The following is a 27,977-nucleotide window of genomic DNA, read 5'->3' on the forward strand; positions in this document are numbered from 1 at the left end:
TCATGCTGTCAAGGGCCTTGCCAAAAGACATGATATTGAGAATCGTGCAAGTGCTCAAAAGTGAAAAAGATAGCTTAGTTCGCCCGCAGCTTAGCAAGTTTTATAGTCATAGAAGTGACCTTGCACTGAATGCAGATAGAGTTAGAGCCATAGCGGAAGATTCGAGCATGCTCAAATTGCCTTATGTTGAGGACAATATCTCCCAAGAAAAAGGAATTATGCTTGCCTTTGCTCACCATGGTTATAATGTAGAGAAATATGCGAGATTCAATGAAGTCAGGCTTGAAAACATTAAAGTTAACTGGCTTACCAACTCATAGAAGTCCATGTAGCGTGGTTGGGGCCACCTGGCCGATCTCCTTCAGAGTGTAAAGAATTGATGCAGTACCCTTGCCGCAAAATGTAACCGCGAATGAGCATGCACTTATGAATTCCTGATGTCGTATTGGAATTCCGTTGGAAAAAATGGTCTTTGGGCCATTGTTTGCATCTTATAACCTTGTGATCTTCACATATGCGACATGTTGTTCTCGAGCTTGACACCGTGCCAAATCTCTAGTGTTCGTTGCATGGTCCGTGCATGCGGCCCGGAGGACCTTGTTCATCTTGCACAAGTGTAAAGGAAGCAATTGCTGCATATCTGTGGAATTTTCTGAGTTTGCTGAGGCTGCAGGAATTTCACAACTCTGTGCTTAGACAACCCCGTTGAATCATGCTCAACGACCTTCACAACTCTTGTCATTGCTTTAGTCGAGTCATGAGATTTTTTCACACCCTGCATAATCACCCTTTGTGATTTCTGATGATCTTCTGCATCGTATCAAGGTAAATCTCTCCATGAACCAGAGTCAAAATTCAAGGTGATCATCCGTTTCTCAGCTGCGGATTTGTGCCCGGCTTTCTCTCATGAGATTTACTTCTTAGCAGGGGAGGAGGCCCAAAATTGGTGTCCCTTTGAGAAGTCTTTATTCGGCTGATCTGAAAATCGAACACCGACGATGGTCGAAAATTTACAGACGTCGCAGGATGGCAAAAAGAGCTTTGCGCTGCCTTGTGGGTGCATCCATGGCTATCCATGCAGTGTCGAATTGCGTGCTTGATGGCAAGGCGCACTTATTTGGCACCATCCGTGCAGCGTTTGGAGCAGGTCCCGCTTCAGCCTTCATGTGTATAGGGGGCGTTTCCTACGGCCATCGTCAATCGGCCCCATCTCCACCACCATGCAAGGTGTTGATCTCATGCCTTTGCCTTCGTCCTCCACTCAAGAGGTCTTGCCCACACTGCGGGTCTCGGTCGAGCCTTCCTCGCCTGTCAAGGGCGCTTCCATGAAGAGAGAGAGAGAGAGAGAGAGAGAGAGAGAGAGAGAGAGAGAGAGAGAGAGAGAGAGAGAGAGAGAGAGAGAGAGAGAGAGAGAGAGAGAGAGAGAGAGAGAGAGAGAGAAAACCATGCCTTGAGAAATCCATCTTCCCCCCATGGCTCCATCCTCCTTCCTCCTCTCCACCTTGCTCTGATACCAGTGAAAGGTCGGGGAACTGAACATGCTCATTACCACCCATCCATGCCCTATACAGGCCCTTGGCCTTCTAAATATAGGGACCCCTTGACTGCATTTCCGTCTTGGCCCTTGGCCCTGGCCCTTGGCTCGGACTAGTCCTACCCTTGTCCTGACATTTACTCTCTGTCATCTATACTAATAGATAATGGGGGAGGGAATTCCGGTCTCCCCCCTCGACATGTGGCATTCCCAGCTTGCTCCGGCCTCCCTGCATCAACAATGTAACTGCTCCCCCCGACAGTGATCCCTGATTCTGCCACTATTCACGTTGAAGCCTGAGAGAGAGGAGACTACGTGCAGCGCAAGAGAGAGGCGGGCCACGGGCAGTGATCCCTAATCCCCCCCCTGAAACGCGTTATAATATCCTTAATCCAATCAGTGTCCCCTGAAGCCCAGACGACACAGAGAGAGTGAGACTCAGAGAGAGAGAGAGAGAGAGAGAGAGAGAGAGAGAGAGAGAGAGAGAGAGAGAGAGAGAGAGAGAGAGAGAGAGAGAGAGAGAGAGAGAGAGAGAGACTTCCTGGCTTTGTGTATTTACTACCTCTGTGACTAGAGAGAAGACGCACTTTTCGCTAGCCCTGCACACTGTGAATGCCCGCATAGATGTACTCTCTCTCTCTCTCTCTCTCTCTCTCTCTCTCTCTCTCTCAACCTGGGCCTGCACACATCAAATACACGATTGCAATATGGAATTATCAAGAGTCCACATCACGGGGAAGAGAGAGAGAGAGAGAGAGAGAGAGAGAGAGAGAGAGAGAGAGAGAGCTCAACCTGGGCCTGCACACATCAAATACACGATTGCAATATGGAATTATCAAGAGTCCACATCACGGGGAAGAGAGAGAGAGAGAGAGAGAGAGAGAGAGAGAGAGAGAGAGAGAGAGAGAGAGAGAGAGAGAGAGAGAGAGATTATGATCTCTACACGGCGGCTCGCAACAGTGCCATAGAGTTAAAACTTGAGCCAGCTGGGATCACCAACTCGAGCGCAATATCATCGTCCTCAAAGTTTCGAGTTGAAACTTGAACCGATTGGGAGTGCAACTTTGACGTCCTCAAACTCTGCAATGAGGACCCGAACATTTTACCCAAACATTCCGCACGGCACTTCAACGATCCCCAACCATCCAAGTCCCGAGGGAGGACTCGGCCACATCTTGGTGGTTGCTGTCTCTAAATCAATACGGGCCGGGATCCAAGCAAAGCATTGCGAGTGGCCATCTCCTCTTCCAATCAGAGATCAAATCAATACGACATGGCGTTTGTCTCAGATTTGCAAAATAGAGCCCTCGAAGCTTCCAACTGAGAGCAGTGCATGCACACTATAGGGAAGAGGCCGGGTGGATCTCAGTGAGCCGGTGTCTTTGTGCCAGCACTCTAGCGGTCCCCAACTCTCCAAGTCCTGAGGGCGGACTCGGCTAGAGTTAGGTGATTGCTGTCTCTAAATGAATACGGGCATGGATCAAAGCAAAGCATTGAGAATGGTCATCTCCTCTTTCGATCAGAGATCAAATCAGTATGACATGGAATTTGTCTCATATTTGCAAAATAGAGACTTAGAAGCTTCCAACTGAGAGCAATGCGTGCACGCTATAGGGAAGAGGCCGGGTGGATCTCAGTGAGCCGGTGTCTTTGTGCCAGTACGGGCCTGCTCCATTTCTCCCTCTTGCTTCAACCTTCAAAGTTCACGCACATCCTACAGGACATGAGGGACTCTATTTTTGGGTGGAATCTATTTTTCCAGCTCCCTCCCCTAGACACATGTCGTTGCCTCCTCACTCCGACCAGTTTCAACAACGTGCCCTGCACTCAACGCGCTCAGTGAGAGAAAAAAGGCCTATGCGGAGAGAGAGAGAGAGAGAGAGAGAGAGAGAGAGAGAGAGAGAGAGAGAGAGAGAGAGAGAGAGAGAGAGAGAGAGAGAGAGAGAGAGAGAGAGAGAGAGAGAGAGAGAGAGAGAGAGAGAGAGAGAGATCTTGGGAGAGCTTTGCCATGTGTTTATAGCTGTGAGGTGAAGGCTACGGACAATAAAAAGGGGCCATTGGGGGCCCACAAGAATTTACAGCAGCACCAATGCCTTCAAGTTTTGTGGCGGCCCATGCTTGTGCCGTTGGGAGAATAAGAGCCCACGAGAATTTAGAAAAGTGCCACAACCATGCCAGTTCTGTTGGGAGAATTTGAATTCGACCTCAAACTAAGAAGATGGCTCTAAAGATAAGGTTGACACCACTATTCCTGTCTTATCCACTATTCCCCTGGTATCCGATCCTCTCTCCCCCTGTATAGCCATAGCCTGAATGCATTGTGCTTCCTTCCACACAGCCTTGCTACATACAATTAATTATTGGGTACTCTCCCCTCCCAAACTGCCATAGATTCGGCAACTCCACCCCCATTATCTAATGTGCCACTACCAAGTACTTTTGCAACACGGTTGTGACGACTTGAAGCCATTCTTAACAAGTAAGGGTAAGTCGGTATAGTGGTAAGCATGTGATCAAAGCAAGGCGGGGACGGGGTGGTAGCTATGGTGAGCTGCAGATGCGGCATGTACAAAAAGTGGCAGATTTGAAGCATATGAGCAGGTGGATGTTTTCTCAACTAGAAAAGGCTGCGGGCGCAGAGCGAAACTCAGGCAAGGAGGACGTGGAGGCAATATAGGTGTGTTTGAGAGGGTGGGCAAGAGATGCTATGATAGCTGACCAACATTGGAGATGAGGGTGGGGAATGACATCGACACACAATGTGTGTGCCGCCAGAGTGAGGTTGGGGGTTAATGGATATGTGATCAAAGCAATGCACTCACAGAGACATGGAGCACTTGCAAGCTCCACTTATGAGCAAAGCCAAGATTCTCAGCCCCACATAAGAGGGTATGCCGCCGCCAAAGGCGGCGCGCTGTTTTACTAGTAAGTATAAAGGGGAGGTAAAAGTTTGACAAGAATAGGCAAAGCATCAAGAAGTGTAGTGTCTAAAATGACCTACCAATGGCAAATATATACATAGCATCCTTCTCGTGCATAACTGAGGACTTTAGCTTCTTAAGTAGATAGGCAAATTTAGCCAAATAAGAACTTGCAAACAAAGAAGCTAGTCTATCCCATGTGTGTTTAGCTATTCATGATGAGTGAGTGTGTGGAGTAATGTAGGAATTAATAGAAAGCTCAATCAACGTATGAATGTATGTGTCCATAGCATCCCAACGTGCCTATTCAATACTAGCAAACAACTCTAGGAGTTAGAATTGTTAGAACTTGCACCATCATCCAGAGAACCTATGTTCATAAACATGGATTTACATCATAACCACACATAATATTTCAAACACCCTTTGTGACAAAGGCATGTTGTATCATGCATGCCCAAAGAACTCTAGGAGTTAGAATTGTTAGAACTTGCACCATCATCCAGAGAACCTATGTTCATAAACGTGGATTTACATCATAACCACACATAATATTTCAAACACCGTTTGTGACAAAGGCATGTTGCATGCCCAAAGAGGGTAGTTGTCCAATTTAGTTTGTCTTCAAGAGACATGGAAAAAAATGTTGTTGTTAGCCATGGCTGGTGGTTGCACTAGATGCAAAAGTTACTTGTATAGAGAAAAAGCTACACAAAAGAAACATGTGCTATATGCCATAATCGACAGTAGACAAAGTGCATCGTTTTGCAAAATTTACATTGTCAAAAAACCCACAGAAAAGAAAAAAGTTGCATGGCAGCATTGCTAGTGATGAAAATGGAGTCCAAGGCAAAATTATGACGATTTACCCAGAGGTTAGGCTGCACTATAAAATCTCACTAAAAAACACCTCAAACAAAGAAAGTGAGTCGAGAGGGTGTTGAAAGCCTGCTCTAGCACCAGTTGTTGGAAATATGGCTACCACAATGCACAACAAGATGGAGAAGATAAAGGAGAAGCTCAATAACACGCAACATAGGATGTAGTATTACTGAATGTGCTGATATAAAGATAAATCTTTCCCTGGAGTGAGGGATATATATATATAAGCCTAAAAAGAACCTCCTAATGATGAAAAAAAGTTCCTCGCCAAGCCTAATTGTGTTCACACACCTTTACCATAACATGGTAGATATCTCTTTCTAGAATGCTGGTTGGATCCTCATCCATTCTTGCTAGTTTTGCTTTCTCTAAAGAAAAGATGCATGATGAAGAAGGAGTTCAATGATGAGGTGATAGGGGTGGTGAAAGTGAGGGAGACGCCAAGTCATATAGTTGGGGCAAATATGTAGAGGGATGGGAAGATGGTAGTAGTGGGGGGGCACCGAGGGCTTTGTCGTAGGATGAGGAGTTGTTGCCTTCAACAATAATGCTTTAGAGGGCTCTTAGGAGGACTATCACGGGTGTCCCTTACCTACCTGATATGGACCGTATGACCTCGCTAGAATTTTTTTTGGCTTTTTTAGAGGGCTTTCTAAGTAATTGAATTTCCTCTCTAGAAAAGTTTCTTATACAAGTCTAGTACAAACCAACCAATACACTCGGGAGAAAGAGATTCTTCCTCCATAAATTGTATCTTGAAACCAAAATTCAAAGTGGACATATGCCACAAAACATATAAGCCTTCACAACTTACTCTACACCAAATTGCCAGAGGCTGCCCATATGAAGTACCCAATGGAAAACATATTGTATCTTCTAAAACACAACTCTAAAAAGGGTGCTTTCAAGCCTTAAAAAATCTCTATATTTTATATAACCAAAGTTTTGAAAACATGGAATTTCAAATCTATACATCTTCATGTGCAAAATTTGTGCAAACAATAGACTTCCATGGCACGAGTATACATAAAGAAGACTAGTTGAGGGAAAAAAACCTCATCAAAGAGCATGAAGAAGCCACAACGACCTAGAACCCATAAATATTGATATTGATATATGAGTGAACTTTTTGACGTTTGTACATGAGCTTAAGTTATATATAAGTCATACTTCAAAAACATCACAACAAGGACTTAATTTAAAACCCCACAAAAAGAAGCCCCATAGACCCTTTGACTCAAGCACCATGTCTATATGTACAAATTTAATGACGTGCCCAACAACGTATCTTTCTACGTTTCAAAATTTGAAAGACAATGGAGTTAGGAGTAGTAGGTGTCCAAAACATTGTTTTTAAGTCTTATAAGAGAGATTCAACCTAGATTCCCACTTGAGTGAATAAGAAAAAAAGTGGTTGGAGTGATAAAAAGAACAAGTGAAGCTTTGGCAATGGTGCACATGGAAGAATGAGTGGCACGTGATGGTGCCAAAATGTTTTCTTTTCTTTTGATTTTTTTGAGTTGCTCGCATTAGAGGAGAATCGACGATGCTGCTAGAAATAAGGGCAAACTTGAAATTATGCCGGTTTTAGGTCACGGTTTGAAGCTTTTGCCGGTTATTGTACCAAAACTTGTGTAATATCCCAGTTTTCTTGAAAGAAAGTCCAAAATCTAACCGGCAATTCAGAATTTCAAAAATTCCCAAAATATCCTTGTATCTATTCTAGTTGGATTGTTCAAGATTTGCTAATTAACCAACTCAAATTCTTGTTTTATCATCTTGTATTCATTGATAGACAATCAGTTTTCTTATGAAACGCTATATTTTAGAAAAGAGGAAGGATACGTGGAGAGAGAGAGAGAGAGAGAGAGAGAGAGAGAGAGAGAGATTCCTATGGCCATTGTGGCGCAAGGCGGGATACATGTATGGCGGCAAGAGAGAATGTTGTCATTCTCTGCGCGATCAAGGGGAGAGAGAGTCTTGCCATGCGATGGCCTACGCGAGAGAGGGAGCAACCTTCCATGGCTGGCACGAGGCCGAGGTGAGCCTGCTACCATGGCGAGGGAAGCAAGAGGACGGAAACAGAACGCAGAGGCGAGGGCGTCTTGCTGTGCAGAATAAATGATGAGGATGGGGACTGAGAGAGCAAAGGCGGAGATACAGCTACGTCTATGTGTGACTGTGCTGGGGGGAGAGAGAGAGAGAGAGAGAGAGAGAGAGAGAGAGAGAGAGAGAGAGAGAATCTACAGAGGAGCCATGGTGCGGAGGAGGGGAAGGGGGAGGGGGAGGGGGCTGGCTAGACGGATGGGGTGCATGGGACATGCATAGAGCAAAAGCAATAGAAGGAATCGCACTCGTGTATGGAAACTGATGCGATTAGGGACGCGAGAACTGGGGCGAAAGTGTGACCCTTAGTTTGGGAAGACTAGCAGAAGGAATCTGCAGGTCTAATTAATTAATGAAAAGTGAAACTAGACCGAGTACTACTAATAGTATAAGTAGTCAGGAATAGCAATGGTCATGTTTTAAATGTTTTGGACTTTTCATATTTCAAAACTTAGGGTGCACAAAGTGGATACATTCCCGCCACTAGGTTTGGAGCCTCAATTGGAGTGGTCAACTCACGAGTGTGTGCTAGCAATATTGCAAGTAAGACCATAACTATGGAATGGCCATGATAACGGGAAGATGGAAATAAGTTGAGACACGAAAATGACCGAACCTCTTGCGTGTGGTATATACTTATGCAAGGCTAGAAAATTACATTTTTCCTAACCGAAGAAAATAAGGGCAAGCATTGAGGAAAGGCCTTAGTGTTGTGTTGGGTTGGGCATACTTTGAAGGATGTCGTCCACCTTCACAAATCCTTCCATTGGCAGGCCCTCGTGATCCCTCACCTTGTTTTTGTTAGCACCACTCCCAATGGTTCCCGCTTCCCAAACCTTGTAGGATAGGTTACTAGCCATTTACAGTTCTTTTTTTTTAATACTATGCAAAGTACCAAGCACGACAAGAGTCGTGATAAGGGAAGCAGCCAAAATATCTTCTATAGCTAGACTCCTACTATATATATATATATATATATATATATATATATATATATATATATAGAGAGAGAGAGAGAGAGAGAGAGAGAGAGAGAGAGAGAGCTAGATGAGTAAAAGTACTAAGGTCACAATGTGATAGCCTATCGACGTGATGGGACGGAAGGTGTTAGTCTTACTACTCTCACACACAACACTGCAAGGCTATTCAGAGTTGAGACTCTCTCTCTCTCTCTCTCTCTCTCTCTCTCTCTCTCTCTCTCTCTCTCTCTCTCTCTTCCCGCCCCCCGACACCCACAAGAACAGCCATGAGCTATACGTCTGCAACACAAAACTCATTTAAATTAGATGACCTGCTCACAACATCTCCAGAATCCGAGAGAGCATTATTAACCCTTGTCGGAGCCTCACCCTTCATTACGACGTCGTTCGAAAGTCGCGAAGCAGTCCCTTCCCCTTCATCCATCGGAACCTGCGTCCTGCACTCTCCCTCCCCACTACTCTCTCTCCCTCTCTCTCTCTCTCAACAAAACCTTAAACACCCTGTACCCTTTAGTGGGCTCTTTCGTGCTCCCTCTTTTGGGATACGTCCCTTAATTTGGGACCTTTTCATTTTAAAGAGGAGAAACCACGCTTCAGTGATCTTGCTAGTAACGCTCTTAACTTTCACTAGAATTACTAGTATGGCTACAAATTCGTTTCGATAAATTTTGCTCTAAATTCGACCAGTTTTGCTATTGTTCCTCCAAATTGTAAACTCAAATCACTACCAGAGGTTGTGTGCACTTGTGAAGTTTTTAGCGATGGAAATACATTGGGTTTTTACACTCCTTGGCGTCGCTAAGACTGTCGCTACGGGAACGTCGCTATGAGCATCGCTCAAACCGTCCCTATATAGCGACGCTTACAGGCTACCTATAATGACGTTGTTGGGCAAAAGGAAAACTGGGAATCCTCTATAGCTTGATAGCCCAAGAGCGTTCAAACTTCATCCTCATAACCAAAAACTATACCAAAACAGATCTTCATAATCCCCGACCAAAAGGCCTATGCTCCCTTGGGAATTTACAAGCACACGCCCACCCAAAGGACCATAGAGCATAGGAGCAAAACCCTGTCACGGATTTACAGCGCACGCCGACCAATTCATATGAATACAAGAGCTTCTCCTTTCCCAAATTAACACCACAAACCCACAACTTAAACCTCAATCTCACAATTCATAGAAACAAGCCCTCCCAATCTGCCCACATGCAATTTTCCACCAGGCTGCCATAGTCGTAACCCTGCGGAGAACTAGTCATAACCTGAAGAGCACAACTCCAATTGGGGCACTTTAAAGCTTGGAAAAAAGATTGAAAAATGACTGGCGAGAAATCTGAAGATGACCAAAATTGATTCCATACGCCGCCATGAGCAAAATTGACGCGAACAGAAAGCTGTCCCAGCACGACTACACGTGGAGAAGGCTAGTCGTGGCAAAAAACTGCATCCAAGAGCACCAAGGAGACACAATGAGCTAAAACCTGCAAATTTATGATGTTTGGCTGAAATTTTTTAAGTTTGTACATGAGTTTAAGTTATATACAAGTCTCGCTTCAAAAAACTCACTCACGGGCACTTACAGTAGCACGACAATTGTCACTAGACTAGCGACTTGCAATGCATGTACATGTGCTTGCTAAAGCAAGCTAAAAAGCCCACAAAAAGAAAGCCCACATGCCCTTTTGACATCGGGTGTCATGTCCGTATGTACAAATTTACAAAAAACGGGGTGTCAGAAATGCGCCCAACATAGTTTGCCACACCCCAGCCTGCTAGATCATTCATGATCAGCAGCACAAAAGAGATCATGTAAACCACATGAGGGAGTCTTCACTTCATCTTCATCATTAAACACATGATCAGAAAATTCTTCAAAGGAAGGCTCATCCTCAATCACAGTCATCAACCTTGCAATATACTTCTTCAACCTGTAGCCATTCACACGTGCTTTATGTGGGGTACCATCCAAGTCAGCAAGCTGATATGTGCCATTTGGAAACCTGTTTAAGACCAAGAAAGGACCTTGCCACTTGATTTGAAATTTCTTTTGAAAAGTGCTATCAAGATTACTATTGTAACGAAGCACCATGTCACCCTTCTTGATGTCCTTGTCCTTTACCTTCTCATTTGCCTTTGCTTGATTCTTCTTCAAGGCCGGCTCATAATGCTCAAAAGCTAACACCCTATCCAATTGTACACATTGCAAATATATGTCTTTCCTTGAATGCATCATTGGGCTCTTCTTCAAGCTTTAGCATCATCTTCAAGACTGGTATCTCCACCTCAATAGGAAGTAAAGTCTCTTTGCCAAAAACTAGATGGAAGGGAGAAAAACCAATACCTGATTTGATGGAAGTCCTGTAAGCCCATAGAGCACAAGGTAGATCTAAATCCCAAGTCTTCACATTGTTTCTTGTCATCTTTGTAAGCATCCTTATGAGCTCTCCATTAAACCTTTCATTCATGCCATTGCATTGGGGATAATATGGAGTAGTAAACCTGCAATGCACATGAAGCTTCTCACATAATAATCCACCAACTCTCCCCTGAAACCTGGACCCTTGTCAGAAAGTAACTCCAATGGCATGCCAAATTTGCAACAAATATCTTCATATATAAGTAAGGAAACATCTTTACTCGTGATGTGCTTAATAGCTTTGGCTTTGGCCCACCTGGATAGATAGTCAACAGCAGTAAGTATGTAACATTTGCCTCTAGCTGTCATAGGTAGAGGACCTATTGCATCATTACCCCACTTCTCAAACACATCATAAGCCACAATGGTACCTCTAATTTCTAATTTTAGAACCATATTTTCCATGCTTTGACACTCTTTACAAGACTTGCACCAATGATGAACATCACGTTGAACACTTGGCCACACATAACCCTCCTGCAAGACTTTATGCAAAGTGATCTTTGAAGCAAAGTGACCACCACAAGAACCCTCATGATTCTCCTCAAATACTTTGTAAATTTTCTCTTTCCAAGGCACTTTTCTCATCACAAGATCAGCCCCCTTCATATACAAGGAATCACCAAGTAGCACATACCTTTTGGCACGACGTAGGAAGGCATATTTTTTTGACTTCTCCAATTCTAATGGAAGCATACCTGTTTGTAGAAACTCTTCCTCCCTCTCTAAAGCTTCCCTTCCCAAATAAAGAGGAGCATCATCCCTTATCACATACAATTTCCCAATTGAAGCTTGTGCTGCACCATGTGCTTGTTCATTTTGAGACCTGTCCACATGCCTTAAGCTCCAAGCTTCAAAATGCTTAAGCAGATTCTTCACTTGAAAACACATATTTTTCAGCCTTGGATTCTTACTTTTCCACACCCCAAGTACTTTCTTAACCACCAAAAGAGCATCACCTCTTACCCTCACATGACGGATGCCAAGCTCAAGGCAAAGGTTGAGACCTTTCTCCAAAGTAGCATACTCAGCTTCATTGTTGCTTTGTGCGGTAAGCTTCAAACTCCTTTTAGTTATCAAAGCACCTTGAGGATCATAGATTACCACACCTCCTGAAGATTCACCATGCGCTTTCCTATAGGAGCCATCAAAAAACAATAGATAGGCATTGTCTATGTCAGGAGCTTCCATGTGTTTCTTCTTCACTGCATCCTCCTTAAGAAGAAGAGGGATTTCCTTATAGGTAAGAAAATCAGCCAATGTAGCCCTTGTACTCTCCTCAACAAGAAAAGAGAACTGGAATTCTTGTAGCTCCACAATCCACTTCATGAGCCTCTTTGACAAAGTAGGGCTATTCACCAATTGAGGTAGAAGAGTGTAGCTAGTGAGGAATGTGAATGGTTTAGGGAGAAGGTAGTGCCTAAACCTTCTACATGCATAAATCACACTTACTATAATGAGCTCCACCTCAGTATAGCCTCTTTCCACCTCTAGCTTCACCCTGCTAGCACAATAGATAGGCTTCATGTAGTGGGAATTGTTACCTCATTGAAGAAGCATAGCTCCAATAGCATCCTCACCTACTAATGGATTCACATAAAACTCCTTATCCCAATTAGGAGCTTGCATAGCAGGAAGAGAACCAAGAACCTCTTTGATACCTCTTCACATTCATTTGTCCATTGTAGAGGATCCAACCTTGCTACTTGCTGTAGAGGATAAAGAAGTTGAGAGGACAAAGGAATGAACCTTGTCATATACTTCACCTTTTGAATAAAAGTAGAAAGTTGCTTTGTATCTTTAGGTGATGGGAGGAGCACCAAAGCCTTCACTTTGTCAGGATCCGCTTCAATCCCATTCTCTGAGATCATATGCCCCAAAAAATTCACTCTTGGTTGAGCAAGATGACACTTCTTTGGGTTGAGGTAACCTCCAATTTCATCATATTGCTTCGTGCCAAGCTTTTCACAATGATCCTTTCTAGAGCTATAAACACAAAAATCATCAATAAGATCCTTCACAAACTTGCCAAGAAAGGGAGAGAACACCTTGTTGATGCGCTTTTGATACCATGCACAACCATTCATAAGACCAAAAGGAAGCACACATTAACAAAAGCATCCCCATGGCATGATAAATGTGGTCTTGTTTTGATCTTCTAAAGCCAAGGTGAGCTGAAAATATCCAGAGAATCCATCACATACGCTATACCTCTCATGCCCTGCAATAGAATCAAGTATGTCATCTATGAAAGGAAGAGGGTATGGATCCCTCTTCATGGCTGCGTTTAGAGGCTTAAAATCAACACATATCCTCCACTTTCCATCATTCTTGGGTGTGACAACAATAGGACTCACCCATTCTGCAGTGCTCACAGGACATATGAAACCCATATGAAACCTGCTTCAAGAAGCTTGTCTACCTCTTCCTTTAAAGCATTAAGTTGTACCTGGCCCATTCTCCTTAGCTTTTGGCGTACGGGCTGAGCTCCTTCCTTGATTGGAATGTGGATTTCCTCTCCCTTAAAGCCTCTAATTTTTTCATAAGAAGTGATGAATAAATGGGGAAATTGTTGTATCATATGTAGGTACTCACCCTTCTCATGACTAGTCAAATCGGGAGACAACATACCTTGTATCAGCTCTTGTTTGACGTTAGGTTGAACTTTGGGTTGCATCAGCTCTTCAATTTTCTCATAAGGACCAGAGATATCCTCATTCTCCATAAGGCCAAGAAATCTTTGTTTCTCATCATGCTCTTCTTCAAGAAACGAGGAAACATCTAGATCACTATCGCTGCTATCTTCCACTTCACTGCCATCATCCCCATTGTCTTCTTCTTCACTTGAGTACTCTTCTTCATCACTTTTCTCATCAAAATCAGTATCCAAATTATTGCTTGCTAACCATGTCAAACCTCTTCTTATCACCCCTTCTATTGTAGAGAGTGATGGTACCATGTCCCCAATCCTGTATAGCTTTGGTTGCATGTAACCATGGTCTTCCAAGGATGAGAGGGAAAGCACCAATACCTGCAGGCATAACATGGCAATTCACCAGCACTTTAACATCAAATACATCCACCTCCAAGTCCTTTATAACTCCCAAGCACCTCACCCTTGATTGGTTGGCAAGCTTTATGCGAAAACCTGAATTCTTCACCATGTTAAGTCCCAACTTTGATACACAAGCTTGAGTAATAACACATACCTGTGCACCTCCATCAATATAAGCCTCTCCAATGCACTTTCTCTTATGCCATGCATCCATAGTAGGTCATATATCAGGTAGCTCATTCAAAGATAGGACTCTCAATGACCCCCTTGTAGGCTCCTTCTTCATGGGGTTGACTATGTGCTTCCATTGCCTCTTTAACTTGGGACACATCTCCATGAGTTTCCCAAAGGTAACATCAGCCTTTCTACCCACCAAATCAGCCCTTAAACTATAATTTGGGGGCCCTTCTCCCAAAGGAAATTCAGATGCATTGTAATGCTTCCTGGGCTTTCTCTTCTTCTTCTCTTTACCTATACCTGTTTCAACCTGTTTCCCTCTTTTATGGCTGGGACTTGCATCACTCATGTCATGATCTCTTGTAACCCTCTTACCTAAAGGCATGACCATAGCTCCCAAATCATTCTCTTTCTTCTCCAAACGAATTATGCTTACCACTTTTGTTTTGCCATTTTCTTTTGCTGTCAATCCACTTGGTCCTGCTTCCCCTTTAATCTCAATACCATAATCTTGATCTCGAGAAGGAATTTGTGGAGGAAGAGGAAACGTGTCACCACCCATTCTCTTTGGCTTGTCACATTGAGGGCTTTTATGACCCCATTCACCACAATTTTAACATTGAAACATATCCCCTCTTCCAGCCATGCCTCTTCCTCTACCACCCGTATAACCCTCATTGCTTCCATAACCACGCCCATATCCATAGCTTTGACCTCTTCCACCTCCCATCATATGCACACTAAGATTCTTCATAAGACCTACAACCTCTTGTATCTCCTTGCGAAAAGCATTCACATCATGAGAAGCTTGTTGATCATAACCCGGCTCCCTAATGAGGACCCTTGGTTGCTCTACCGCTTTCACTTCAAGCTTTGGCTCAACTTTGATTCCAAGTTGATGAAGACGCTCTGCTTTCCACTCTTTATTCTTTTCAATTTCAACTGCCTCCTCAAAGGTCCTTGGCTGCATGAGCTCTACCTTCAAGCGTAGGTTACTCCTCAAACTTGCAAGAAACCTCTCCTTCTTCAACATGGCTAGAAGAATTTCAGCCCCCAAAGATGTACACCACTTTGCCCATAATGCATTGAATGCTTTGACAAAGTCTTCTATGGTTTGGCCTTCACCTTGTACTAAGCCTTGAATAGACTGCCATACCTTTTGTGGGTCTTCCACCTGTTGAAAGTGTGTAAGAAAAGCATGCCTTACCATTTCATAAGTCATAACTTGAGGAGGTTGGGCTGATTGTAGCTCCTTTTCGTAGCCTTCCAACCATTCCCTAGCATCTCCCTTCAAACAGAAATAGAAGATTCGCAGCACCAACGCTGGGTCTTGCTTGTCAGCAAGAAGGCGAGCAAACTCCATTCTCTCAATGAAACCTTTGGAACTTTCATTTGATTTCCCACTAAACTCTGGAAAATTAAACGCCATGTCTTCTAAAACCTGTAAACTGAAGGTAACTTGAAGCGATTCCTCGGTGGCGGGCACCAAAACACTGTTGGGCAAAAGGAAAACTGGGAATCCTCTATAGCTTGATAGCCCAAGAGCGTTCAAACTTCATCCTCAGAACCAAAAACTATACCAAAACAAATATTCATAACCCCCGACCAAAAGGCCTATGCTCCCTTGGGAATTTACAAGCACACGCCCACCCAAAGGACCATAGAGCATAGGAGCAAAACCCAGTCAAAGCACGGATTTACAACGCACGCCGACCAATGCATATGAATACAAGAGCTTCCCCTTTCCCAAATTAACACCACAAACCCACAACTTTAACCTCAATCTCACAATTCATATAAACAAGCCCTCCCAATCTGCCCACATGCAATTTTCCACCAGGCTGCCATAGTCGTAACCCTCCGGAGAACTAGTCATAACCTGAAGAGCACAACTCCAATTGGGGCACTTTAAAGCTTGGAAAAAAGATTGAAAAACCACTGGCGAGAAAGTTGAAGATGACCAAAACTGATTCCATATGCCGCCATGAGCAAAATTGACGCGAACAGAAAGCTGTCCCAGCACGACTACACGTAGAGAAGGCTAGTCAGGGCAAAAAACTGCATCCAAGAGCACCAAGGAGACACAACGAGCTAAAACCTGTAAATTTTTTATGTTTGGCTGAACTTTTTTAAGTTTGTACATGAGTTTAAGTTATATACAAGTCTCGCTTCAAAAAACTCACTCACGGGCACTTACAGTAGCCCGACAGCTGTCACTAGACTAGCGACTTGCAGTGCATGTACATGTGCTTGCTAAAGCAAGCTAGAAAACCCACAAAAAGAAAGCCCACATGCCCTTTTGACATCGGGCGTCATGTCCATATGTACAAATTTACAAAAAACGAGGTGTCAGAAATGCGCCCAACAACGCTTATAACGACGTTGCAGAGCCTTATATAGCGACGTATAAGAGTAAACATTTTTGGTGGCAAGGCAGCCATATTGAATGTTTCAATAATAGAGTAAACCTAAACGACCAGATTCACCTTTGAAAGAAAGTGCAAGGTATAGACCCAAAGTAGTCACCCACAAGACAATATAACCATTAAGTCCATCATCCATAGTATTGTTTGCAGAATAAAGATACAAAACTGACAAAAGTAGATTGATGAAAGTAAATTAATGACAATTGTACACATCATAAGCAAAATCACTTGATTATTAAGCTTTGCAAATGTAATAGTTACAACATCATTATCATTATTGAGAAAATATATATACAAGGTTTTCCAATAGTTACGAAAAGACGTATACACGTCATCTCATTATACATATGCTATGACAAAAGGAAACTAATGCTATCTAGCTACGGCTAGATTGACGTTGTCTAGTCAGATGTCTCATCGTGTCTAAGCGGCGTATTTGTTGAATTGTGCAAAAAAAAACAATAAGACATCTTTTTTTAAGTATAAACATATAATTTACAAAACAATACAACAAATAGAAAAGAGTAAACCCTAATACTAACCATGCCGCCGCAAGAACTCAGAATGTCCATCAGGACGTTTAAGCCGTCGTTGCCTACATACTCGTGCTCGTACAATGTGGGGTCCTCGTATTGTGAAATCCACTTTTGCATCACTCGATTGTGAAGCATGCAAAACCAATTGATTTTAGCCTCTAGATCTTCAGTCATCTTGTCAACACCGAGATTGCACATGACAATCCTAGATATGCGATCATCATATATGGTTCTCCATAGCGTGCCCCGGGCTTTATCAAATCCGTATAGCCACTCTCCAATGTAAACTAGGGCTAATACCAACCAACCTTCTGCCATGCTACCCTCTGAACGTGCCTTCTGACGCATATATCCCTTAAGTGTTTTCATGAAACGTTCTAAAAAGAACATCCATCTCGAATGTATTGTGCCAGCTATTTCCACCTCATCAACTATGTGAACAAGAAGATGCACCTGAATGGTTAGCATGGTAGTAGGAAAGTGTTTCTCAAACATGCACACAACCTCTGCAACGTTTAGTTAGGCGAATGGTAAGGAGTCTACATTGATCTCCTTTTGTGAGATCCATTGTACCGCAAGTTTGTAGATTGTGTTACGGACGTCAGGAGAAAAACATCCCTCAATGGCCACTAGTAAAATAAACTACAAAACACGTCTAGCAATGATATTAAAGTCCACACACGAATTTGTTACACAATTCCCACTATGATATATTCCACTTCAACCATACCTGACACATTTTATGCCAGTTGTGTGACTTCAAACCGGTAAGCTTGAGAAAAACCAAGATTTACAGTGTTTGAGTTTGAGTGTAAATCACCTGAGCATTCTGTTAGTCCGGGATAGTCATGCATGGTCCACATTAGAATGCCTCTGATCAAAGCATTTCGTCGACCTGTGTGTCGGCTCATATCCACCACTTCTATGCCAATCCACAATTGTTGTAGCTCTTCCAATAGTGGACAAAGATACACATCCATATTCTTCACTTTATACCGTCCCGACAGAATCAAGCTTAGCCACAGGTGCCCTTTCTTGGTAGTCAACCATGGGGGAATGTTGTAGTTGACGATGACAACGGGCCATACACTGTAAGATGTTGATCTTTGACTAAATGGATTTATGCCATCCATAGCCAAGCGTAGGCGCAAATTTTGAGCTTCCTTGGCAAAATCCGGTCATATTCATTGTCTATATGTTTCCAGGCTACGCAATCTGCAGGAATCCGTAGCACACCATCCGAAGATTTATTCTCCTCATGCCATGATGCTAGGATGGTCATGGACTTACATTCAAAGAAATGCTTGATGCGAGGAAGCATAGGAAAATGTCGCAAAACCTTTTGTGGAATTTTTGTTCCGTGGAGATCTACTCAATATCTCTCGGAATCACCTTTCGAACACTTCTCCATGTCTATGTATTCCCCTCTGAAAAGAATGCAGTCGTTAGGACAAGCTTGAATCAAACTGTAATTTATCCCCAAGTTTTGCAAGATCTTTCTTGCTTCCTCTCTGGAAACAGGCATCACATTATCAGCTGGCTCTTTGAGCAATCTACACAGCGAAAAAAATGCGATACACTTGTGTAAGTAATCTATCAGATCATTATACATCTAGAGTTTTTTATTACAGTAAACACATTGTAATAGATCACCTGAAAAGCGTTGTGACACTAGTGTCACTCCATCCAAACTTTGCCTGCATGTTGAGAAGAACCAGGAGCGCCTTCAATCTAGACACACGTGCTCCATCATACAATGGTGTATCGGCTTCACTTTTCATATCATCATAGATAAGCCAATCTGAATCTATGATCGTTTCAATCATTTCATCGATCTTGGGTTCAAACATTGCCTTGTTGGGAATGTGGTCTGCATGATTATCCTCCGAGCTGTCAGAGGCTACATCTTGTGGCCTCACGTATGCTGCCTGACCAAAACGTCTGCGAACATGTCCATTGGGTTGCAAGATTGCTGCCGGTTGGCCAGTGTCAGAGTCCGACGAGTTATAATTGGCAACAACTTGATCTATGATAGATGGATCAAACTCGTCAAATTCATGAACGTGTTGCAAAGAAACACGTCTTGTTCGTTGCACGGCATGCTTGCATTGATTACAAGGACATAAGATCCTTGTTGAGAGATAGGTGTTTCGGTTGGACGGCCCCACATCCTCGTCACTACTCATAATGAAGGTAAAAACCTTATAACCTGGACATAAATTTTATCTTCTATTGGCATCCTCCATCTTCTCTCTCTCTCTCTCTCTCTCTCTCTCTGTTCACACTGTAAACTACCTCACATTCTCTAGTCATGTCCAATCCCCGCACACCTCGGTCTAGAAATGCATGGAGATCAGAACCACCGGGTTATTATCTCATCTTTATTGATCAATGCCTATATTTATAGGTACAATAAATCTACACACCCACGTCTACATAATAGTGCATGTAGTGGACCAAACCCCTTTGCCTCTTCTCTAGCTATAGCAATTCACAGTATCTTAACATCTCTTCACAACAGATCTTTGTTTGAGGGATTACTTAGCACATTACATGTTGGCTTCCAATCTGAGTATCATGCCATTGAAAGCTTTCCAATTTAAGGTCGCATCCGTAGAGAGGAAGAGAGGATCACCATTCGCCCAACTCTAATATTTTAACGTAATCCCGAAGGTAGACTCTAATATAAAAACTCAATCCAAAATCTAATCTTAAATCTAACCTAATTGAACGTGTGGTGATTCGCAGCTAATTGAATATGGTTAGTGTGTGAGTTAATAGGTGTCAGATTCTGATGGGAATATACATATTGTTGTGTAACTCTTTGGGCCAAGCGTGCCTTCATTGACATGCACTAAAATCTAACCTAAATCTAATCTAATCTTAAATCAAACATAAATCTAGATCTAATCTAATCTTAAACTCACAATAAACCTAAATTTGATCTAATCTTAAATATAACCTAAACCTAAATGTAATCTAACTTAAATCTAACATAGGTAGCTAATCTTAAATATTGCCCTAATTTTAAATCTAACTTAATTTTAATCTAATGTAAATCTAAATCTAACTTAATCTTAAACTCAACATAAACATAAATCTAAATGTAGTATAACATAATCTTAAATCTAATTTAAATCTTAACCTAATCCCTCTCTCTTTATTTTCTCCCCTTACCTCTCTCTTTCATCTTCTCCCCCTCTCTCTCTCTTTGGTTTTTTTATTCTCTCCCTCTTTCTCTTTCTTTTTGTTTCTCCTCTCTCTCTCATTCTCTCTCTTTACTTTCTCTCTCTCTCTCTCTCTCTCTCTCTCTCTCAATGTGTGTATGTATGCATTCTTTGTTTATGCATGTCTGTGTGTGTGTGTGTATGTGTTTTTTGTTTATGCATGTGCTCTCTCTCTCTCTCTCTCTCTCTCTCAAAGACCCAATGTGTGTGTGTGTGTGTGTGTGTGAGAGAGAGTGAGAGAGAGAGAGAGAGAGAGAGGGAGAGAGAGAAAGAGGAGAATGAAACATGAGAGAGAGGAGAGGGAATGAGCATACCTGACACAGTCCCATAGCCTATTCATGGCTTATTGTAAGCAGTATCCCATCAAATGTCGGACAAGATTAATGAGTGTTTGGGGGGGGGGAGAGAAAAGAGAAAGAGGGAGGGGGAAAAAATAGTAGCCAAAGTAGCTACAGTACCATAGTGTGTGTGTGTGTGTGTGTGTGTGGGGGGGGGGGGGGGGGGGGGGGGGTGGGGAGAAAGAGAGAGAGAGAGAGCGCAAGTTACCTCGTTCGCTTGAGCACCAAAAACTCAGATCTGAGATCTGAGTTTCTGGCGCTCTCGATTTATTTTTTACCCCTGTCAGCATTGCTATGGGCATCACTATGCAACAAATAGAATAACGACGTCCATAACAACGCCGTAGATTTTCACTTTTGAGCGTCGCTAATGTGAAGTACCTCTTGTAGTGAATCCTGCTCCATGTACTACATATTGGAATCATCCTATAGTTTATACTCTTGCTCCTTAGTGCTTAATCCCTTTGTATCGAGTTGATGATATGGAAGGACTAAACATCATCCCTTTGAAGGTAGAATGCCACGACTCTACACATCTCCACAATAGAGTATATTGTATGAGGAGTTTTAGTGGGAAGAAGGGAATTCGTTCAGCCACTACCTTTGATACATCTAGTAGCCTCCATGCCCTACGCCCCACCGTTTTGCCCCCTCCATTTCTAACCAAGACTTATGACATGGTCGAGGACCTCCATTCGGATGCCATCATCTCTTGGAGCTTCACAAATAATAGCTTTGTGGTGTGGCAACTTAGTGTCTTCTCGTGTTGCCTCTTGCCTCGCTTCTTCAAGCACAACAACTTCGTCAACTACACATATATGTGAGTATGCTCTCTAGTCTCTTTGATGACATAATTCATGAAGTATGGTTCAAGTTTTTTTTTTGAAGTCATGTTTGAGATCAGGAATCAATAGGTTATACTACCCACATAAACCAAGCTAAATCTCACGTTCATTGTGATAGTACCATTGAGACTTGTTGTATTTTGAACATGTAACCTTGTTTGGAATGCCTTATATACATATGGACACACATGCACGTATGTATAGTCATCTACAAATAGATACTAGTAAAACGGCGCCGCCTTTGGCGGCGGCACTGCCTCCAATAGTGCTATGTAGAGATCCACAAAAGGAATTGAAATATGTAACCCTTAAAAATTTCAAATTTGCACAATCAAGCTCATTTTACATCACAACCTGTAATTTATCCCTTTGTTGTGTAAATGTTGTGTGCATACATGCAAGAGGAGGATGGTATGAGCAAAAGAGGTTTGAAGCAAAGGCATGATAGGATGGGGAGGAGTAAAAATGTTAAACTCATGCTATTGCTAGTCCACTTCTCTATTTGTAGCTAGTGGTGCTTCTAGCTTCTTCTCCATGCCTCTTCAATTCCCTTCAATGATGCCTCTTATCTACCCCTCTTTTCGCCTTGTTGGACGTGAGCAATGCATGTAGGCTGCTGGTGTTGTATGAATTTCAGGCTTGTGGCCTTTGTCTGCCTGCTATTATCACCTACAAACACATAGACTCTCTCTCTCTCTCTCTCTCTCATGTTCACTCTTTGATCCTATTGCCTCAATGCTACTCTTGGCCACCACCGTTGTCACCCACCATGGTAACCTGTACACATTTGCATTTTAGTGAAACATTGTGCCAATTGCCATACTACACACCTGCCTTGTTGGTGGTCTCGCTCACTCTTACCATGACTCATGTATGAATATTTTTGATAATTAATTGTTTTCTCTAATAACATAGATGATGAATGGCTTGTTGAAGTAATTTTCCACCTGTGTGTGTGTGTGTGTGTGTGTGTTCTCACATAGAGTTCACTGCCAGAAGCCGCCATATTGAGGAGAAGCTGCCACATGGTCAGAGGAGGTCCAAAACCCCTTCCCAATTTTTGATTGGCTGATTTGTAGGTTCTTTGTAGCAAGTGCCGATAGTGGAATGTGTGGGAGAATCCGTTATTCCAACTCTCAACCTACTGTCTTGAATATAATCTAATCAACTATGGGCTAGGCTATGGGCAAACTTGTTTAGAATACGGCAAGGGAAAAAACATTTTTCCTAATCGAAGTATATAAGGGCCAACTTGAAAGCCTCCTAGCTTTTAGGTAAATAATTGAAGCTTTTGCGAATATTTACACTAAAATTTTACCAAATTTCTTAAAGGAAAACTCAAATATATGGCTATTTTTGTACGTCACAAACGGCAATCAAAGCAATCTTTTCTCTGGAAGATGGATCCAATGTCGGCTTCTAAGGGTTTTGGTGGGTTCAACTATTTTTGATTAATTTTGACTCACTCTGATGGGTTTTGAGGATGTTTTCGGGGGTTTTGTATTGAATTAGGCTCAATGGATTTTGAATGGTTTCATCAAGGTCTGGTGGCTCGAGGAGCTTTATTGGGGCCTAGGGGCTTTCAATTTGAAGCTCTGAGGGTTTTTCACTAAGTACACTCTAGGATTTTTTCCAATTCAACTCGGGAAGATTCCGATTGGCTCTAGGGGGCTCAAGGAAAGGTAGGTTTGCTTTTTGTTTAAATCCAAAACTGATTGTCTACAGGTTTCTGTGAGATGAATTTAACATCAAATTAAATTTCAAGATTTTGTCTCATTTTCGCTCCCCTTGCGATGCCGGTCTTGGTCAATGTTTGGGAAAAATGTGTCTCAACTTAATATCATGCCTTCTCAATTTCAAAAATGGCGGCGAAGGGCAAGGAAATATTTCGATCCAAAATGGCAAAAAATAACGTAAAACATCGAAAAAACAACCCAATTTTTCGAATCTTCTCCTGGCAAATTCAAGGAAAGGAATTTTTTATGTTTGGGAAAACATTGGTCTTTTATGTTTGCTCCAAACTCAGTTGAGGCATAGGTTTTTTGGCTTCTCGCTTTTTGCTCGAGGCTCAATGCATGGGATTCAATAGTGAAAAAGTCATTTGACTTAATTTTTTCAGATTTACCTCTAAACTTTAAATTTGAAGGTGGGAAGACCCGTTAACTGTCCAGAAATTTAGAGTGAAAAAACTTCGTGTCTGCCATGTTCTGGAAAAATAATAACTTTTTTCGGGTTCCATTGGGAACCTCACCTTCTCAAAACAAATTTTTCCATGATTTTTTAAAGAAAAAATTCACTTGGTGAGCACTGACACTCAGCCAGGCGCCGCCATTTGTGATGAGAGAGAGGGAGACAGAGAGGTCGCGAGGGGGTGCTTGATCAGGATGGTGTGTGTGGGTGAGTATGAGGATGAGAGGGTGTGCATGCAAATGTCTGTTATTGGAGCAACTACAGACATGGCCAGCTGCGCATGAAGAGTTGGAGAAATCGTGTGTGTGTACTCTGTGTGTGTGTGTGGCTCGGACGGAGTGTGAGGGATTGTGGTTGTCTGAGCAGTCGCTGGGCAGGGCCCATGTGGGAGAGATAGAGACAGAGAGGGAGAGTCTGTGCTGGCCCCAAGGCATCCAGAGTTAGTGTGTCTGCATTGTGCGTAGTGAGGCAAGTTCCAAGGCCTACCATTGACGGCGTGGGCAGCGAGGGTGTTTTGCCGTAAGGAATTAGGCGCTTTGGCAAGGATGGCGTATGTCGCTCTTGCAGCGATGGTCACAATATGGGCAGCTATATATATTGACCACAACCACTTTGCTCACATAGATGCTTACGTACGTCTGCGAGCTTCTGCTGTGTGTGGCAGTAGCTATGGACATTTTGCTCGAGTCAGTCTACGCCAAGCCGCCAAGCGGTTGGCTGGCGGACCCCGCCTCATTGCTTGCTACTTGTCGCTTCCCATGCACATGCACATACGGTCAAGCCGCCTTGCACGCTCATATTATATGTCTGTGACTTGCAGCAAATGCTCATCACCACTTACATACCAAGCATGAGTATTACTCTAGATAACGAACTCCTTCATACTTAGCTTGTGGTCGAAGCACAGCAGGGCCGGTGGCAGATGGCTGTAGCAAAGGACACCAAGCTGTGGCAGCTAAGTGCAATGAAATCCGATTGCAAGTGGGCAAGGGAGTTACATGGAGCAACAGGGGCGTTAGCATGGCGCCGTGGAGGGAGAGGTTCATAGTTCAAAAGAGATCCACTGTTCCAAGCCTCGCAGGAAGAGAGAGAGAGAGAGAGAGAGAGAGAGTGAGTGAGAGAGAGAACCTGGACATGAGCGTGGATGAGACTCGAGAGGTTCAAAGTAGCGAACTTGTCGGATATGTCGTGTATTGAAGAGCGAGCGTGAGAGAGTAATGGCAATATGTTGTGCGAGTCGTCACCGTTTCCAGGTTGAAGAGACAAGTCACAGCGCTCTTGTGGGCTCGGAATTCGTACCACCTCTCTCTCTCTCTCTCATTCTCAATTCGCACGTGCCACGGTGTCTCTGTGTAGCTGGGCTATACCTGCTCGATACCTTGCTCCCAAAACAAGAACGTCTCGCGCTCTCTCTCTCTCTCTCTCTCTCTCTCTCTCTCAGTTCGCACGTGTGGCCGGAGCTGCAGTGTACACAGCCGGATGAAAGAGAACGCGCCACGTGGTGGGGGGGCGGAATTCCCTCCCCCATTATCTATACTATTAGTATAGATATGTATGTATGGATAGTAAGATAAATACCTATATAGATATGTGTGCGTGCGTTTGTAGAGGTATACCAAGGATTTTCTTTGCTTTGTGTTTTCTAGTGCTTAGAGCACGTCCGCACAAGCCTCATTTAACCTCTGTATGCTTACAAAAGCTAACTCTACCCTCCCATTCTCAACTCTGCCAAAATCGGTAGAGTTTGAAAACCCAGTTTGCTACCCCCGCCTTGCTACAAAATGGAGCATTTCATGTTGGCAATAGTTTGTAAAAAATGACAGAGTACTTGATGAGTGGTGGGGGTAGAACTCGCACATGTTCGGATCTGTCGTTACAAAAGTGCTTTGAATATTTATGGCAACCTTGGTTAAACCACCTTTAAACATGACAAGGGGAGTTGGCCTAGTGGTAAATGTGAGGGGCTTTAGGTGCACATGCTATTGCTATGGTTCAACCCCTGTGACAATCCCATATGACAATCAAGGAAAAAAAAAGAACACCATAAAATCCCATACTATTGTACGTGGTATGTGTGTGCGTTCGCAAAAGTCCTGACGTAGGGAAAAATGGTTGTGTCGAAGGCTTGACGGAATGATCAGGCTAAAGCATATTAGCGAAGCCACATAAATATTGCGTGTTGAAGATGAGCCGCATAAATAATTCAGTGCAGTGTCTTTCCGCTCCCCATCTGCCCACTTGGCACCCACTCTGTGTTGCACCTCATGCCTGCCTGGCGACCACCTCTCACTTCCTTGGCTGGCATATGCACTCCGCATTTCTTTTACTCTTTCATCCTCCAACTTCCAAGGAATCTTCCCAGATTCTCCTTAAAAAACCCAACTACACACCCCATCAGAGCCACTTTTTCAAAAGTGAAGGGTGGGGTGGGTCGCGTTTCACGATCCGTGAGCCAATCACAACAGAGGAACCCACGTGGTGGGCCTTTTTGATGATGGCCCCTTTTGTTTGGTGTTTGTAGGGCTTCAGAAAAGTGCATTCGAACAGGTGGGAATTCGCAAACGAGAGCTTTTTGCGGGGCCAGAAGCATCTTCTTTTTTGCATTGTAAGGCGCCACAACACCAACAACGACAAGGCTACTGCAACTCTCTCTACTCACACTTATAACCCTAGAAAGAAGAGCACTCATCAGGACACTAGTAAGAATAGTAACAAGAGCACTCATCACAAAAGCCTTAGAGCTAGTAAGACTATTATGTTATAGCAGTATCCCCTCTCTCACCGTAAGTAATAACACCCACAATCTTCTCACTACTCACAATATTGGAACTCCTCCTCTCCCTCTTAACACTACCCCTACCATTAGTGACCCTTCCTCAACATCTCTATTCAGAGCTCCAAACCCTCACCCATGACAGAAACTCCATCATGCTCGAAGTCCTTTGCCTCGAGCATGCTAACCAATCTACCATCAATGATGTTCAATCCATCAGCGATCGCCTCCACATCATCGAGCTCGTGCAAGAAGAGATGGTGTCCCTATTTTCCCAAACCCTTGACACCACCAATCACTCACCATCGTCACATCTCAACCATTCACCAATTTAAAAAAAAGAAGAAAAGGATTCCCACTCTTTGAGGATTGTCATAATAGTTACAATTGCATCAGCCACACGAGAGCCTCAAGCCCTACAACGACGCTCAAGCTCGACGGTTTTATGGACACTAGGTTCCTTGATAGTGGGTATCCTATTCATGCTAGATGATGCAAATTGTGAAGCAAAAATTGACATAGGCTTGATTGCTTGGCAAGGTTTTCACTTCAGGAGGGTGCGCCACAACCACATTGTAGACGACACATGTATGTGTTACTACGTGGTCCATGACAACAAAGTGTAATTATTTGCATATTAATGCTTATGACAACAAAGTCTAATTATTTGCATATCAATGCTTATGACCCTAATGGTGTCCTACTCAGATTTGTTGTTCGATAAAAAAAAGAGATTATGTATCCTATTGGTCTTTCATGACGTTAGTAGCAAGAACATGACATACGACTTAAAAATGGTTTTTTTTTTCTTCTTATGCGTTTTATCAAAGATTTTTCTAGCAAAAGCTAATGTTACGAGTCCATGTAATGGACATAGCATGTAATGAGTGTACATAGAACTGTTTAGCTTCTTCTCATAACAAGTGAAAGGCTCACGATGGCTTTCTAAAACAATAAGAAAGTAATAAAATCTTTCGGTTAAGTTTAAGTAGAATTATATAAGGTGAAGCACTATTCAAGAATGTCTCTTTTATTAAGCAATCGGGTGTCCTCCTTGCAAAGAAGCAAACCAAATATAGTAGTATTTTTTTTGAAATTTGTAAGATTTTTGAACTAAATTTTGACATCATTGCACCAATTTTTTTTCTCTTTATCATGGTTTGCTCATATAATATATATATATATATGTGTGTGTGTGTGTGTGTGTGTGTGTGTATAGTATAGAACTTACTTAGAATTAAGATGAAATACAATATCCATTTAATACTTTAAAATCAAAATAACATTTAAGGTAAGTCTCAATCATCACCGAAAACATTGAAAGTGTCGTAATCCAACACATCTCTAAGGCTTCTTTTCGAAAGACAAAAAAGATAGTCTGTTGCCATGTATCACTAATCAACAAGCTTTTTAACCAATGTCCACAATTGCACCCAAAATGTAACCCTTTTACAATGGCCTTATGGAGTCCCAAAAAAAAAGTGAAAGTTCATTATAGTCTACATAAAGCTATGTGAGAGAAAACAAATAAAATTTAAATAACATTTAAGGTAAGTCTCAATCAAGCC

The 27,977-nt window shown here is 42.8% G+C and overlaps 1 pseudogene; it reads left to right on the forward strand.

Moving 5' to 3' along the window:
- Positions 1-21,300: 21,300 nt before the first annotated feature.
- LOC147432842 (uncharacterized) lies at positions 21,301-26,902 on the forward strand (annotated as a pseudogene).
- The last annotated feature ends 1,075 nt before the right edge of the window (positions 26,903-27,977 follow it).

This window comes from Adiantum capillus-veneris, chromosome 20 (genome assembly GCF_014529385.1).
Source record: "Adiantum capillus-veneris isolate H3 chromosome 20, ASM1452938v2, whole genome shotgun sequence".
In the NCBI taxonomy this organism is placed as follows: Eukaryota; Viridiplantae; Streptophyta; class Polypodiopsida; order Polypodiales; family Pteridaceae; genus Adiantum; species Adiantum capillus-veneris.